General features: G+C 37.9%; 1 non-coding gene across 1 annotated transcript; it reads right to left on the reverse strand.

Annotated features, from left to right (window-relative positions):
- Positions 1-1,617: 1,617 nt before the first annotated feature.
- Trnar-ucu (transfer RNA arginine (anticodon UCU)) lies at positions 1,618-1,691 on the reverse strand. Its single transcript has one exon. It is a non-coding gene; the product is annotated as a tRNA-Arg (tRNA).
- Between the last annotated feature and the right edge of the window lie 8,615 nt (positions 1,692-10,306).

Raw genomic sequence — 10,306 nt, forward strand, 5'->3', positions numbered from 1 at the left:
AGCAAGAAAATATTTAAACAACGAAAAACATCACTTTCTTTTTCCGTTTTTGGGGGCTCGTTGCCGCTGGGCCCGCCCCTCGTAGTCCTCGGATAAATATAATTTGAGATGTAAAACTCACCTACGAGATGAGAAAGTCTGAAAAGTCGCAAGGATCAACAAAGCTTCCCTGGTCGTGGCTTGCGTTGACGTCATGTAGTGTCATCCCGCCTTTGTTCACATCGCGAAGTCGCCACAACTTCACAGCACCGAGATATTTTTTGCAAGTTGTAAAAATTTTGCATGTGGAAAAGCACTATTTGAAAACCTTTGGAATGCTTCCTGCTACGGGAAATATCGAGTCTACTGTATATTCTACTATTTATTTGTAATTTGCAGAATTTTTCTAAGGTAGCCTGGTAGAATCAAAATCACTTGTTTGTGTAATGACGTAATTGTTGTCAACAATGGCACTGTCTATGTTTGTTCGTTCAACAATCAGTCAACTCAACCAGCACTCGTGTCTGTGGGCGGTGGTGGGAGCTTGCACGGTGGCTGGGGCTTTGTCCGCTTCCGCCATGACTTACTCCTTCTTTGCTAAACGGGAGGTCGTCTTCAATCGGTGGAAATCTTCTCGCCCTGATGAATCTGTGAAGTGGGATCGCCATCAACAAAAACTATTCGTATTCTCCAAGGAAGGCAAGTCATTGTACAGAGATGATCCAGCCCTCAAAATGCTGCTCAAGGAAATTTATTTTGATGGACGTTATGACAAGAGAGGCTCAACCAATGGACATTAATAAACAAAACTAGTTGAGATTCCACAAAACATCTTGAAATACCGTGCAGTTAGCAAATCTTATTTGTAAATTCATGTGTTTAAATCTTGATTACTAGAAAGAATTGCGATCTCATTTTGTAAATTTTACCTGTTTTCTGTTTTATGAACATTTTCTTTTCCAAATCCCATTAAGTCTAATCTCATTGTGATTACACAATATATTAGTTTGAAGAACCGGCTCTATACATGTCTCTTATTGTTCGTGTGAAATAAACCAACTACTATTATACTTGTCTCCGGTGTGAACGTATGAAACTTGTTCGTGAAAGAATTGATGCAACGAAAACTAGAAATTACCGAATTTGGTAGAATACTGAAGCAAGCGCTTTCCAAACCGCAAAAGCTGTCACTTTTACATTGATTCAACGTCTGCAGACGTTGATTTGTATTTGATTTCTGCAGACGTTGAATCAATGTAAAAATGACAGATTTTGCTAACTAGGTTTTCCGTAACGAATCATGGCGAACCTATTTGTCCTTTGTGGAATCCTGATCGGTGTCGAACTCAGATACAAATCTCAACACGACGATGGAAGTGGAACTGGAAGACCGACGTTTCGTGGTCAAAATAATGGGAATGAGACATTGTACTTAAGAATCGAAGTTCGCTAAAACGACCACTTATTTGCGGTGCCGAGTGTAGTAAGGTGGAAGGGTTTCATTGCGATGAAGAAAGTCAAATATACGAAACGAAATTTACTTTCCCTTGAAATGATGCGCACATGCAAATTGCTCACGAAGAAAAGATTAAAACTGCGAAACTATTGTAGCGTTTTGTGTTTAAATGTTAAACAAAACATCCCTACCGGGACTCGAACCCGGAACCTCTGGATTAGAAGTCCAGCGCGCTAATCCATTGCGCCACAGAGACGGACAAGTATGTTTTCTTTGCATCAGTTCCTATTGCCAAGTAAGGCCATTCGGTGAAGTCATGTGAGTCTGCACCACTTCACTGGTGATCTCTGTAGCAACATAGCCTAATGTTCACGAACAAACATCTCTGTACGCTCGCTCAGTATGTGTTTAGTCATAAGCTCCTTGCATCACTTTTGTTTAAAATAAAAGATTGATTAATTATTATGGGAATAGTAGTTTTGCATGCTTGTAGAGGCTTTGGACCACTGACGCAGGGCCGGTCACCGAGATTGACAAATTAGAGTTTCAACTTGCTGCCGTCTTGTTGTTTGTGAATTATTCCATCCACTAAGTGCCGTTGAATAGAAAGCTCCTTGAATTTGTTGCTCAAGGGCACACCACGTGGCTAGTCTATCAGGGCTGTTCGAAACTGAACGAGAAATATGTCATGAACCAGGTGGAACATCTTCCGCATCAGCGTAAATGTTCCACCTGGCGCGGCTAGTTTGTATACATCTAATGTAATGTATATGCAGTGATGGGCATTATCGGCGATAATTTATCGGCGATAATTATCGGCGATAAATTTTTATCGCTTATCGTTATCGCTTAATTATTTTTTCAGTTATCGTTTATCGTTATCGCCAAAGGCAATATTTGATTATCGCCGATAATTAATCGCCGATAAATTTTATTTCGGATCAACACACAAGTGGAAAGATCATGAAAAGTAATATTTTTATTAGCCACCTAATTAATGAAACTAAAATTAAAACCAGTTCTTCTTCAGTGCCTGAAGTGTATGTGCACAGGTCGTTGTCAAGGGAGGGGGCACGCCCCCCTGCAGCGACAGCCCTGACAACACAATAATTTTTAGTGTTGCAAATTGCAATGCAATGAAATGCATGCAACAAGTCTCTTGTTGTTTTGCTGCAATCGGCAATCGCGAGTGAATTTTACAATTAAAATGTAATACAATTTTGGTAAAGAGGTTACTTTCTTCAGCCACAGACATATACAACCAAGCAACCACACGGCATTTAACATAATGGATTAAAATTGAACATAAACTATAAGCTACAAACGTTTTCGGCCATACACACGTTAGCCCTTATCAAGTAACAAAAAATAACTGCTTATCATATCTACAATGAAAATGAATGACTGATCTAAACACTGAATTGAAAAACGAAATGCAAAATGAAACGGCAGAACAGAAGAAAGGCACATCACGTGGCGTTTAAATTACACCAGGCAAAGACGCAACATATGACGAATATGACGAATTAAAATGTAAGCGCACAGACAGTACAGGTTCCTTTGAAGCGAAGTGAAAGAAATTGGCAAGTGGTTTGTGAAAGTGTCGCAATACGAGGCCGCTTTTACATCGGAAACATGGTCTTTCGCGCCACCTCACGATCAACCATCTTATTTTTGTGTTTTCCTTTTTCGTTGGAAGTGTTAGTTTTTAGTAATTGTCGTAAAAAAATAAAATCCCTCTCGTCAAAACATGAAACTTACTGTTTTAAGCGCATTAAATCTTTAGATGAGTAGATTAACTAAAATTGCAAGAACTTGCCTTGAGACGTGCGGTTACGTCACAAACTCAGTTTAAAAGACAAAATTCACACACAATAACAACACAAGATCGGTTATAAACTATAAGATCGATTTTTTTCTAGCTTGGCGATATAACTTTAATCCAAAAATAATAACCAAATTCGTAAGTGCCATTTAACTTAAAAAGTTAACCCATTTGTGCCGAAAGTGAAAGTACTTAAAAAAGATTTCGGAAACTTTAAATATTGCATAATTACAATAGGCCTATGACCTAAAGAACATAGCCTATCACAATTATTTTTTTCCTAATTATGTTTGTACTTTTTGAGAAAAAAGCCGTCCTATATATAAGACGCTAGGCAAATCCGTTATCAAATTTCACAAGTTTCTTGTGCGTAGGCTAATGATTAAGCGTTATTACATTTTACTTATCGCTCAAAGTGATAAATGAGAAATCTCTTGTTCATGTCTTGTCATGTCATTATTGTCATCGAGCATTTTATTAAAATGAAAGTTTAAAAAATATGAAGATGAAAATTAGCAAAGTAACACAATATCACTGAAACAAGTCATTGTGGAATAGGCTATGATATTGCTGGAAGCATTTGACATGCAGACCGACATCACATTTTTTGCATATTGTAGTAGTTTTTGCATGACAATAGGCGCATCGAGTTGCGTGGTAAAATTATGCTAAATACAGTATAACCTTTCTCATTTACCTATGCGACCTAGCCTACCTCAATCAAATATTTTTATTCCCACTAATACAGTGCCTATATTGTAATTCTTATCTCAACAACTCAGCGTTCTGCCATTGCTTTAATGATGGTGTTCACAAAGAAAACAGAAAAATTATCTGAAATTATCAGTAAATTACGATAATTATGTTATTGTTCTTAAACAAATACGACTAATTTGACAAGCTTGATGGATTTCACAGTAGCCTATGCACATTTTTACTACCAATAACGCTTAAGATTACTGATAAATTTTCAAGCATTTTGCGTTTTTTGGAATTTTTTCAATTATTGCTGACTTTGCTGTAAACAGCCCTTTAAGCAGAAAGCAAAATACAAAGTTTGGAATTTTTTATGGTATTTTCATTTGATTTAATTATTTTTCCTACTGCACGTAAGCGGCAGTGTAACTCAATTGATAAAAGCATCCAACTGGTATCTGAAGGTATAATTATAAGCACGGCGGTTACCTCAGTGGTTTGATTCTGGATCAAGAGGTTGAAGATTCGATACCTACTGCCGCTGTTGCGATTCTATTCATGCATAACTTACAAAAAGTTTTGTCCCTTTACAGTAGCCTATATTATGTTCGATTTTTCGTCGTGTTGATGAAAACAGTTCGTGCTGCATGGGATGGGGCAGCGCTAATCAAGAAAAAAAATTATCGTTATCGGACATTATCGGCGATAATTTATCGCTTATCGTTATCGCTTAACTTTTTTTGATTTATCGTTTATCGTTATCGCTTTAGGCATTTTTCGTTTATCGATTATCGTTATCGCTTAACTGAAAAATGAGTTATCGCGCCCAACACTGTGTATATGTAATGCTGGCATTTGCACAACAATCTAATCTCTTAGCATAGTTTATTAGAATCGAATTCATCTTCTTTAACTGTTTCTGGTTGACATTTTTGATCAGCTACCTTGCTTTACGTGATGAGCTAACGCATCAAGAGTGTTCCCCTCAAGACCATCAACACTTTTGATAACCCACCAAGGTCGATCAACATACCAACTGTCTTTTTGTCTTGTCTTTTTTTGTTTATATTTTTACTCATATAAATTGTTAAAAAAAAAATCACTAGCCTATTTTTTTTCTATTTTTTTCTAAATTTATAAAAATTTTATTGAGTGTTGCGACCGTGCCATATTTTAAACTGATTGTCCTGCTTTGGTATCATGCACGTTGTAACGTCCGCGTTTTGTCGCTTCTGCCCTTTTTTAGACCTCTGCTATGTTTGTCATAGATTGTTTTTTCGTTGTGATGGTCAGAAATAAAAACAAACTGAACTGAGCTGAACTATGATCTCCCATATGAACTCCCTTCATTCTGTTCTGTCTTTTGTTTTACTAAATACTTCCGGCATGCTTTTCATTTCCGTTATTTTGTTGATATCGTCAAAATGTTTCATTACGTCTCGAAGACCCAAACTTCAAAAGCATGTTAAAGTCATGTAGCCTACACCAAAAGCAGCGAAGAAAACTTTTAATTTAATTGAAAAGACATAAACCCGCAACCTAACCCTAAATATAATTGTTTCTCGTGACATACAATTACATTGTAAGTCAAAATCGCCGGTTCCAGGAGTTAGGACTGATAGTGAAATGACACAATTAGGCAAAAGCTGGAATGTGACTTAAAAATACTTTGTTCATTTATTTTTACCAAATTTATTGGTGTCTTTCGTGTCTAAAACAAGTTCTGGGGGGTGTTAATAGCCAGATGTCATGGCAAGCAATATAATTTTCTGCTAATTTTATTACATTTTCAACAAAGAGGCTCAAATGATATGAGATGTTCTACTGGTGCAAATTAAGCTAAACTATCACAAGATGTATACAGTGACAATCTGCTTTTATTCCGACGTTTCGTCAATCGTCAATCGTCGGAATAAAAGCAGATTGTCACTGTATACATCTTGTGATAGTTTAGCTTAATTTGCACCAGTAGAACATCTCATATCATTTAATTTAATGCCTGGTGAACAGCCTCATTCAATTTTCAGCAAAGAGGCTCAACTTCGGAATCCAAACTTTGAAAATTTTGGGGGAAGCATGGCCCTTTCACCTCCCCTGGCTACGTCTATGAACAACATCTACATCTCGAATCGAAAGAGGTTCGCCCACACATTGGCAGATGATATTTTTAACTTTCAATTGCTGCATTTTCTTCGTGTTATCGAAACAAGTTAGCTTGGTGTCTATTTGGACCAATCAGCTGCCAGACTGTCACGAATAACTTTCCCTCGCTGGTGTCTACGTGACGGCACGCATCAATGGGTTTGTTACGTCATACAATAACAATTCGATACTTCGAGATTAAAATCAAAGGAAGCGCGTCAAACTTGCCAGTTTCACCAGATGGTAGCGAGTGAGGTTAAGTGCTTCGCTTTCGCTTGTCAATCAAAGCACTGCTTTTGTTGCAAATAAGCATCCAACCTTCACAATTCATGTAGCCTTTGCTGCTGTATTTCATTCAGCTTTATAGTTTTCTTGGTTGGCCGTTTGAGGCCCATCTTGCTTCGGCCCAGACTAAGTCAGTCGATTTTTACATCGATTCGTCGTCAGACGTTGAATCGATGTAAAAATCGACTGATTTACTCTCTGGGCCGAAGGAAAATGGGCCTCAATTTATTCTGAGGAGTTGAATGGTGCGAGGAAGCCTCCAAAATAGTCAGTGAATGTTTGTTGATGGTTAAACCAAGGTAAAGCACATTATTTGCTGTCAATATGCGGGCTGAGTCATAAGGTACAAGACGTCTTTAGCGAAGCGATTTATCTTATTTTCGAAGACAAAAAAATTTGAAAAAAATAACTGAAATTGAGAGAGCTCAATTCTGGCAGTTTCGCATTCTTGTACGAGCTTTGGGTTTAGGAGTGAAGTCTGCATTTTAGTAGAACAGCTGGCGTCTACAGAAGATTTATTTAAATGAAAGTATCGTTATATTTAGATACATATCATCGGCTGCACGTTTCAACCTTCTGCTCACCAGGTGATAATATTTTCACAATGGCTAGTCGGAGACTAATGTTCCTTCTGCATAACATGAGGGTCACTTTGACTGACCATTCAGCCACTGTCCCCCTGCTGGGGGCTTGCTTCTTTTCGGGGTCCATCGGAATTTTCACCATGCTGTACACGTCCTTGCGAAAGAGTGACGTGTCGTACAACCGTTGGTCGAACCGGCAAGCGTACCAGCCCTTGAAGGTGACGGCCGATGAGAAGTTATGGGTGGCCCCATCGTCAAAGGATGCTTACAACTACGACACCAGGTGTCTACAGGGGTTGCTCAATGAAATATACGAGGACGGGAGATACGCAACAAGGGAGTGACATCTATGACGAAGCAAATGAAGTCAAACTGACGTCATGGTTTTGGCTGTGTGCCGATTTAAATTGAAATGACGTCATAACTGCTTTTTTCCAGTTTAACGATTAAAATTGTACGACTCAAGAGTTAATTTTTTCTCAAAATCAGTTCAATTAATATTGTAATGTTTCAAGTTTGAACCGATTTATGCGGAACCAAGTTACTTATTGATTGTCTGCTAACTTTCGCCATTGTTGCACATGCAGCTTCAGCTTGTTATTGAAGCGAACAATGTTATCTATTCATCACGTGATGTGTGCAAGCTTATTGCAATCCCAGCACCGCTTATTTATTTGTTTTGCGTTTATTTTATGTCGGTAGGATCTCGTTCTTGTTTGCACTTTCACTAGTCAGAGCACAGCTTGTAAGTATTACACGTAATTTACCTCATTATGACGTCCACCAAGAATAGTTCAACGTAAAACTTCAAGCAGTTGATCATAATCACTCCAAGCAACAGTTTGCAACTTAAAATTTCACTTTGTTGAAGCTCAAGGAACGTATAGCTTTATTAGAGACATAGTTTTTATTGCCATATACAGATAATTGCTAGTAACTTGATGGGATTGAATTGCATAATTCAAAAACAATGCATAAAATAAAAGATAACTACAAAAAATTCAAACGTTTTCGGCAAAACTTTCTGCCCTCATCAGGATCGGATCATTTTTCCTGATGAGGGCAGAAAGTATTTTGCATTATGCGATTCAAACCTATCAAGTTGCTATCAATTATTATCTGTCTGTGGGAATCAAGGAAAGTATATTTCTGAAAGTATATTTCTGATGAAAAATACTTCAATTTTGTTTTTTTCGTTGCGCGTCCACACAAAACAATTTTCTAATTATTTCGATAATCGAGTCACGAAAATATTTGGAATCGATTTCGTTTCGAATTCGTCTTCTTTGTTTCCTTACGCATTAAATTCTTTACAAATCGTCTCGGCCAACTTCAGATGTGGTGGGAAATGAAGTTTGTTCAGTGCTGGCGAAACTATTATTTTTGTTGCATGACGTTGTTTCAACGTAAGTCTCATGCCACAACACTTCACTCACATTCATGCACTTCGTCATCTGCTTCAAACTAGTTATCTTCGTGATGTTGATTTGTATCATTTTAACGTTGAATCGATGCAAATACAACCACCTGTATAACTCACTGTTATCTTTCTCCAGCTACAAAAATAATTCCTTTCTTATATTGATTCAACGTCTGTAGACGTTAGGCCTGGGTCTCTGGACTTCGGTCTACAGTTTAGGTCTTTCCATGAAAGTTGGTTGCTCTTGAACAGGAGCGCCGGAAGCAGGGGGGGCGGATACCCCCCCTGCCCTCAAATTTTCTGCAGATGGAGGGGCAGGGGGGGCAATGGTGCCCTTTTAAAGTCATGTAAGCAACTGCACATTTTGCAATATAACAATTTCTGCTATTCGCTTTTAGCCTGATAATAGTATTTACGGCAGAAAATTTTGCAACACAATAGCCTATCAGACCTTAAAACTCGTTTTTTTTTCTAGAGCTCCTTCTCGGCGGCCAAATCTGCGTGCTTGGAGGCCAAAATACAAAATAAAAATAACGATATCACAAGTAAATAAAATTAAACTTGCAACAATGCTAAAATGATCACTTAGCGTTGTTGAAATCTGGGCCTGAGCGACGTCCTATACAATAGAATCGTTGCACCACGCAATAACTGCTTTATCGGGATTGTAATCCAGTACTGCGGGACCATCTAACGACACTTGCACGAGTGTCTCCAATGTGGCTGATTTTAAAGAAGTTCGCCACTCCCCTAGAATTCTTTTCAGCAACGAAAAACAACGCTCGACATGATTGTGTTGACGATGACGACAAGGTAATAAAATAAGTATTTCAATGATGTGAAGGTCATTACTAAAAGGAGCATAATTTTTGCAAAATATGATCAAAAAATGTTTTCCCCTTGGATGTCAACTAATCTAGTTCTCCTTTTTAACAACGATTCAATGTCCGACAACATCGAATCGACAAAAAAACGACAATTTTGCCAGCCGATGTAAATTAGCACTTCGGATTAAGACTTTGTTAAAATAAACGTCGAGAATTACAAACAAGACTTACAGCGTTGGTGATCGCAGATGGATATATTCCATCAATAACAAATATCCCCGCACAATGCAACAATGGCGATTATGACGCGCTGACCTAATTTTGCGTCACTCTTTGATACTACATATTTTCGACAGTTAATCTACGATCATTCTATTGCGAAATTAAATATTTGGCTAGAAGAGACCGGCGGCCAAATTTGGCCGATTGTGGAGGTAGCACCGGTGGTCATTTAAGCACTACTTAGCGGCCATGGCCGCAGGCTGCTTTAAGGCTTGACAGTAGGTTACATCATTATAACATATAGCATGATGCTTCTTTGTATACTGGACACTTGTAGGCTATTATTACTCAATACATAGTGAGCTGATAGATTACAGTAGCATTATCGCTAAATCTTATCTTAAAACTTGAAAAAAAAATTGCCTTTTAGTAAAAACAAGTGTCCTTTTTTCGTAATCTTGCCCCCCCAGTCAAAAATCGTTCCGGTGCCCCTGCTCTTGAATCATCAGCGTTGAGACCTAAACTTCTTCAGACGACCAGTGTCATTCTAACATTGATTCAACGTTGCAGCTACGTCAGAACAAGCACAAAATGAGGTTTGTTTTCTAAAATTCGACCTGTTTTGTACAAGTTGTATTGTAACGTCAGTTTTTCGTGAATTGCTCGCAAAACCATCGCACGCAAACCACGTGACCTTACAACAGCAACTCGTTCATGTTCGTGAGGAATATTCGTGATTGCTTCGTGAAACAATGTGAAGTGTAGAAAGTGGTTGTTTGGTTTTATTTGTCTATATTTCTATTCATCGAAAAAAATTTCAAGAAATAATATTAACTGAAAGAAATCAATCAAATCAAAGCTTAATATTGA

Source organism: Aplidium turbinatum, chromosome 3 (genome assembly GCF_918807975.1).
Source record: "Aplidium turbinatum chromosome 3, kaAplTurb1.1, whole genome shotgun sequence".
Lineage (NCBI taxonomy): Eukaryota > Metazoa > Chordata > Ascidiacea > Aplousobranchia > Polyclinidae > Aplidium > Aplidium turbinatum.